Source organism: Nicotiana sylvestris, chromosome 11 (genome assembly GCF_000393655.2).
Source record: "Nicotiana sylvestris chromosome 11, ASM39365v2, whole genome shotgun sequence".
NCBI classification, from domain to species: Eukaryota; Viridiplantae; Streptophyta; class Magnoliopsida; order Solanales; family Solanaceae; genus Nicotiana; species Nicotiana sylvestris.
Genome location: NC_091067.1, coordinates 140,723,587 through 140,731,837, shown reverse-complemented (window position 1 = coordinate 140,731,837; position 8,251 = coordinate 140,723,587).

Here is an 8,251-nt window from a genome sequence, read left to right as displayed (position 1 = left end):
AAAAGATAAAATTTGCACATGGTTCATAATTGTATTAAAAATCAGATAAATAAGCCGAATATAACAGTTGAGCGACCGTGCTAGAACCACGGAACTCGGGAATGCCTAACACCTTCTCCCGGGTTAACAGAATTCCTTATCCGGATTTCTGGTACGTAGACTGTAATATAGAGTCATTCTTTTCCTCGATTCGGGATTAAAATTGGTGACTTGGGACACCCTAAATCTCCTAAGTGGCGACTCTGAAATAATTAAACCAATCCCGTTTCGACTGTCCTTTAATTGGAAAAAACTCCCTACCCACCTCGCGGTGCCGGAAAAAGGAGGTGTGACAGATCCAACCCACCTAGTCTCATGGACACACGCTATGTTAATCTTCCTCTTCTAAAGTATCTTCGCCAACTCTATAGACTTACTCGTTAGCGAACCTATGTTCCATGACCCGATTCTCAACTTATGGGCTCCCTTGCCCCCTCTACCTCCCCTACCTCCCGTCCCACACCCTGACCCCGATCCCACACTCTGCCCCACCCGAGGACATGCCCTTAATCTATCATCCCATATTGCAGCCACTACACCTACGACAAATCTCAAGAAGACTTACTAGTGCACAACGAACAACGAATCAAACTAGAAGGAAACAAGTGACTACAAGTACACTAGTTGAATGATTGAACTATTGTGAACCAAAGTAACATCAATTTAGCTAACACCAAAAGGGAAACAGTAGAACGGGAGGTACCAACTCCCGAGAACCAAACCTCTGTTGATTTGTTGTACTTGATGTAGTTGTACACTCACGCACCGCTTCCCACCGCCCGTTGTGGACGCTCGTCCTGGTTGCTCTCCTTTGCTAGTGCTCGTGCGCCCAACTTGTCTCCACAACTTCGAGAATTTCCCTGAAAACACAGAAAATACCACGACCCGAAAACCAAAAAGGGCTGTCACCGCTACCACTGGTGTAGTCGTGATAGTAGTAGGGAAAATGTAGGGACAAAGCATAGAACTACATAAATATCTAATGAAATATATTGCTAGAACACTTGATAACTACTATAAATTAAGAAATAATGAGTATTCTTCTATAAATTAAAACAAATCGAAATTATACTAGTTAATAGAAAAAATTATTTTTTTTATTAGTTGCAACAGAATAATACGACAGAAGTCAACTGTTGTTCGGAGCTTATATTTTCAAAATATTAATTAATTCTGAAAAGAAATCTAGTGAAAAATTCTGTTGAAAAAGATTTAGCAAATTGGAGCTAGAAACTTACCACAGAGATAGATCTGAGCTTGGATGAAGCAAATTTCAGATTTTTAGAAGCTAAAAGATATAAAACGAGAACACAAAAGGGAAAAAAATTATTTAAATATAAAGAGAGAGATTTGCGGTGGAAGGTATTAGTTCTTACAGTAGAAATGACGTTCATAGCAGCTCAATCAATGAAAGAAAAAAAAATATGTTAAAAGAAAAGATAGTTCTAAAAAGAGATTAGATCTGAAAATGGGCTGATTAGATATTACAAATTCAATGTTCAAAATGAAGCAAAATATTCGTGGGTGTGCTGATCCTTACCTTCGCCGATGGGAAAGCAGAGAAGAGGTCACTGCAGCCGACGAAATCGACAGACTACAAACGTGAGAAAAAATAGGAGGAAGAAAAGTCCGGTAGTCAATCATGTCAATTCAATAACACAACAACAATAATAATGATGATGATGATGTTCTAAAAAATTCTCTATTTTTTCTAGTAACATATAAATCTCAAATATAATTAAAATTATTTAAAGTCTCTGAAAAACGTAAAACCTAAAACAAAAGTTCTAACGTGACTAGAACATAGTCCCAACTTGTAATATTGTATATATTATAAATCTATTTCTTCTATTATGCCTTTATTATTTTTGGTTCAATCGATATGAATTCCAAGACATTACTGTTGTGTTACTTTACCCCATTTAGTTAAAAAATTGAATTCCCTTCATAATATAGAGATTTAACGCGCAGCACAAGCAATTGCGGTGCACATGTCCGGCTTAAACAAATCAAGCCTTTGGCTAAAAAGATGTTCTAGGAAACAATAGTCCTGATATTTGGCAGAATCGGAGCTCGCCTTTGGTAACTTTTATTTAAATTCTATATTTACTTTATTAAATTTATTAAATGTATATAAATTATTAATTTAAGGAGGTAAAATTATAGATTCATAAACTTTAAATTCTGACCCGAACCTAATTTTGGGTACATTTTTAAGAAAAGAAATCAAATGTGCTCAAAGCACGAAGCAAATCTTTTGTTTGATTTCCTAATCTGATTTAAGAACATTCTGCCTAATCTGAACATCACAATCTTTTAACAGTATTTTTTTATGTTTTCTTAAAAGAGGACATGGGAATGCAAATGCAAAATGCATGCAGATTCTTTTCTTTGTTTGTACTCCATCCCATTATTTTACTTCAATTTGCAATTTGAGGCTCAGATTTGTAAACATTCCACAAGCAGTCCCCACATTTTACTTTGTGTCAGTAATGTTTAATTTGACTGATGGGAGATATTTGACCAGTCAACTAACATGACTGATCCCTATGGCATTTTTGATCATACACTATGGTCCCATATGTCCACCACTTAAAGTCGAGGGTTGTTAATTTTACAAGGCAAAATTCAAGATAAATATTTTGAAAATTCCGTTAATGCCCCATCTGAATTGGTGCATTTCAAATGTTATGCGCGTTCAAACTCGTAGGGCGAATTTGAATTTTATAAGTTTTAAATTTTATGATAATCACATACGGTGTTAGTAGTTAGATTATGTATACAAATTTTTATATATATTTAGGAAATTTTTAAATAAAAATATAGAGTTTGAACTAAAATTACTGGGCGGTCAAATATTACTCAACCTTCTAGCTCTACCCCTTTATTTTATCTTTTAGCTCTGGCCCTGACTTTCGAAAACCTTAGTTTATGTTTAAACTTGGTGATCGCTAATATTTCAAAAATCTGTCTATTGTTTGTATTAATAGGTCGTTCAAATGGCCCTTTAATTTAACCATCCAATCTGAAATCCTCCAATATAGCCAGCAGTACAACAACAACAATAACAACAACACAGTATGGTCCCACAAGTGGAGTTTGGGGAGGGTAGGATATACGCAGCTTCACTCTTACCCTAGAAAAGTAAAGAAACTGTTTTCAATAGACCCTCAGCTAAAGAAGGTGAAAGAAGCCCTAGTAGCAAGTAATAGATAAAATATTTTTAATCTTCTAACCACCGATTTTATCAATTTAAATATATAAATAAAAGTTAAGAGTGAAATGTATTGATTATAAGCTACTTGCTGCCAAATAGATCGTTCGAAGTGAAATGCAAAATGCATCACGTTATTCATATATGGATAGTGAGTTATGATTTTTTTTTCTTTTCTTATTATGTCTTAGTTTTCAATATTTTATAATTTTCTCGTTCTCCTTTAGAAAACTTGTCCTACGCAGTTTTTCCCATTTTTCTTTACTTGTTTATTATGAGTAGTTAATATGCTGAAATAGAGTAGGAAGAATACAATATATCCATTTGCATTGGATCCAAAGGTAATCAAAGAAAGTGGTGGGATCAATAATTGATTGATTTTCTGAGGATATGATGAATTGTATTGACAAATAATTCTACTATTGCCAACATTAATTTTCCCACCACTCCAATAATCTAGGTTCTAAATTTGGTAATATTGGGAAAGAGGAAAAGTTTGGCTAAGTATTAGCTTCGTCATATACTTTTGATTGGTTCGTCCTTTCATTTTAGTGGATTGCATGTGCTCTTCATTCGTTATCTTAATGGATAAGAAAGTCACTACAATTATTCATGTAGGTTTCCTCCAACAACCGCTAATCATATATCCATTAAGACTAATTAATTGCCACACAACTTCTTTGTTTATATATAAACATATTAGAAGGTGTATAATTTAACTGATAAAGGGAATATAATTCAACAATTAGGTTCTTGTTATGATAAATATCATATTATGGTGGATGTCTACTCTTCCCCCATGATCTTCATGTCAAATGCTTAATGACATATTTTTTATGCTCAATGACATATTCCATGACATATTTTCTTCACTTTTCATGCATATATAAAGGTCTTGTAATAGATAGAAAAATACACACAATTAAAAAAAAAAATCTCTTCCTTCTCTCTATCTCCATTTCTTGTTCATGTTTTACTAAATTGCTTTTATTTCCTTGTTCTATATTGCTACTTTGAATTATATTTCATAACACATTATCAGCACAAGTCTCTAACCAATTGTATATATATATCTACAAAATTTTTCCTACATCTGGAAAGATTACAATTAGAAGCCATACATATCATCACATGGTTAAATGTAAAGAGAAGCTACATATGGTAAGTAATGAAATGTAAGAAGGTATGATTATCTTATACTTGTCATTCCTTTAAAATCTCATATGCACACAACTTAGTATTACACCTGTATTGCATAAGCACATATTAATATTACATCTTTTGTATCACATGAATGGAATAAAATTTTTGAAGTTCTATATGTGAAAATCATAGTAGCAGTTAATTGTTGATATGATGCATGTCATGGTAACCAACGACATTTTATATAAATTGTCCTATGCATATTTATGTGTTAACTATCTTCAATCTGTCCTGCCGCTTTAAACATTTTCTTTTACTTGGATGAATATATTTTTTTCCTTTTTGGATTTTTACACTTGCATATAGTACCAAAAAAAGGAATAAAAAATAAAATAAAATTGGTCATACTGATTAAAAGCATAAATCATCTTGAAGAAAATAAGAAATACTTCACATCTTTATCTAGGTTGATTAATTACTTCTTTGATATTTGGAAAATAAACCAGCTATTGAGAAAGTATACTTCATAATTTATGGTCGTATCATTTGAAAGCAAACAATGATTAGTATGACTACTAGAAGAGGTATTTTGAGTATCCATGACCTACTTGATGCTTGCTACTGACTTACTATTTTTAAGTATTTTATATGAATGATGCACAAGTTACAATTGGTAAGTTGTTACCTATAATGTCACTTTTCAGGTAATATAAATGCTGAATTTATGTATTAGTACTATATATGTGTTAGGTGTACTTTTGATAAATTTATTCACTAATTGCTAAGTCAAGGTGATTGACATATTGAGACTATAAATGAAAGGAATATTGAATATCTTCAAATATCTATAATCATACCGGGTAAATATGAAAGGTTACCCGATCTTCTTTCTATTTGTACTACACAAATATAAGCATGATGCTAGAATCATATGCCACAAGTAAACTAAAGGTTTACTAAAACAAATATTAATTGACATGACCGGTTGACCATCTCGGTTCAATTATGATGCGAAAAATTAATTAAGAATTACATTGACATATATTGAAGAATAGAAGATTCTTCAAGAATTCTCTTGTGCTGCTTATTCTCATGATATACCAGTTATGAAAATTTCTCACGATCACAATCGGTTCAGGGTCAGGAACCAAATAATTTCTATATAGAAATATGAATGTGCTAGATGATTTAATTATGCCACCACAACGTACAAAGATGGGTTCCCAAAGAAGGTTGGGAAATGTGTTGGTGATCCCAACATTAGGGGGAGAAAATGGATAGCTGAGAAAGTGATCCGTGAAATGAATTATTATGAATACATATAGATCCTCGTACAAGAAAATATGAACTTGAAGTTCAAGTGATAATTAATTTATAAATTATCGCCAGACGCATTTGCTGACCCAAAGCTAAATGTCATATTTCAGCTGTTAATGCTCCAAATAGAATAAAGTCCATGAGGGACAAAGTCTATGGCACGCATGAAGCGTAACAGACTAATCGGTTCCAAAGATAAAACTCCATGAAGAAGAAGATGGGCAAAATGGTCATAATAAGGAGGCAAGTGCTCTAGAAGAGCACCACGACATAACACTTCGTAAGACCTCATGTGAGAGGCTCAGGTACCTGAAAATAATGAGATAAAGAGATATCAATAGGTTATGTCTTTATTGTGTAATTATTGAACCGATATAAAATGATCATCGACGATATTGTTAACATAATGTAGCGCTCAATATTATTAATATTGACAAGGATCTTGAGCTCAAATCTGTCATGAAATTTGGACAGATAAATGATTGGCCAAATAAAAAATACGCAATGAAAATTGACTTCACTTGAAAAAATGTGAAGTTGGGCGAATAGTCCCAACACATGAAAGTATAAAACCAATGGAGGTATAAATATGTTCTTGTGCAAAAAGTTCATGTCGATAGACATAAAGACGACTTGTGACACAAGAAAATTAGTAAATATCCTCACATTGATTATATGGAGACATGTTCTCTTACGGTGGATATAATTATTTCAAGTTTTAATCTGGCAATACATGAAAACTTGATATGCGTATAATGGAAATCATTGAACGATTAAAATTGTTCTGAAGCATATTAATGTTTCCAAGAAATCTATTAAATAAAGCTTCAAAAATCCTTATACGGATTGAAACAATCAAGGCGCATATGGTATAATCGCCTGTGTGAGTACCTATTGAAAGAAGGGTACAAAAATGATTCAATTTGTCCTTGTATCTTTATAAAAAGATCTAGATTTGAATTTGTTATAATCTTTGTGTATGTTGATTCAAATATCATTACAACTCCCAGGCAGCTTCCTAAAGCAGTAAACTGTTTAAAGAAAGAATTTGAAATGAAAGATCTTGGAAATACAAAATTTTGTCTTGGTCTACAAATTGAGTATATGAAAGGTGAAATTTCTATCAATCAATCAGCATACACTAAAAAGATTTTAAAGCAATTTTATATGGATAAAGCACATCCATTTAGTACCCCGATGGTTGTGAGATCACTCGATATAAATAAAGATCCATTCCGACCTCATGAAAATAATAAAAAACTTGTTGGTCCTGAAGTACTATATCTTAGTGCAATTGATGCACTAATGTATCTTGCTAACACTAAAAGGCGTGACATAACATTGTCAGTTAATGTCTTAACAAGATATAGCTCTGCTCCTACTACAAGGAGACATTGGAGTGAAATCATACACATATTGTGTTATCTAAAAGGACTACCAATGTGGGCTTATTTTATGGCAATGATTGCAATCCCGATCTTGTTGGTTATGCCGATGTAGAGTATTTATCTGACACACACAAGGCTTGATCTCAAACATGCTATGTGTTTACATTTGGAGGCACTGTCATATCTTGGCGATCGACTAAGCAATCAATCATGACTACTTTTTGTAATCATGCTGAGATAATTTCTATTCATGAAACAAGTCGAGAATGTATTTGGTTGAGGTCTATAATATATCTTATCCGAGACAAATGTGGTTTGAAGTGTGACAAACTACCCATAATTTTGTATGAAGACAATGCAGCAAGCATAGCCCAATTGAAGGGATGATTCATAAAAGGAGATAAGACAAAGTACATTTTACCAAAGTTATTTTTCACACATGATCTTCAAAAGAATGGTGATATCAATGTGCAACAGATTCGTTCAAGTGATAATATGGTTGATTTGTTCACCAAATCTCTACTGACGTCAACCTTCAAGAAACTGGTGTACAAGATTGGGATGCGAAGGTTGAAGGATGTGAACTGATGCTCTCATCAGGGGAAGTTAATACGCGGTGTACTCTTTTTCCCTTACAAGGTTTTGTCCCACCGGATTTTCCTTGCAAGGTTTTTAACGAGGCAACCAAAAGGCGTATTTTTAAATATGTGTACTCTTTTTCCTTCATTAGGATTTTTTTCCCATAAGGTTTTTTCCTAATAAGGTTTTAACGTGACACATTATTTATGGACATCCAAGGGGGAGTGTTATGATAAATATTATATTATGGTGGATGTCTACTCTTCCTCCATGATCTTCATGTCAAATGCTTAATGACATATTCAATGACATATTTTCTATGTTCAATGACATATTCCATGACATATTTTCTTCACTTTTCATGCCTATATAAAGGCCTTGTAATAGATAGGAAAATACACACAATTAAAAAAAAAATCTCTTCCTTCTCTATATCTCCATTTCTTGTTCATGTTTTACTAAATTGCTTTTATTTCCTTATTCCATATTGCTACTTTGAATTATATTTCATAAAAATTCTTATATAATCTTGATAGTTTATATGAGTCCACCAAACGATAGAGTACCTGGT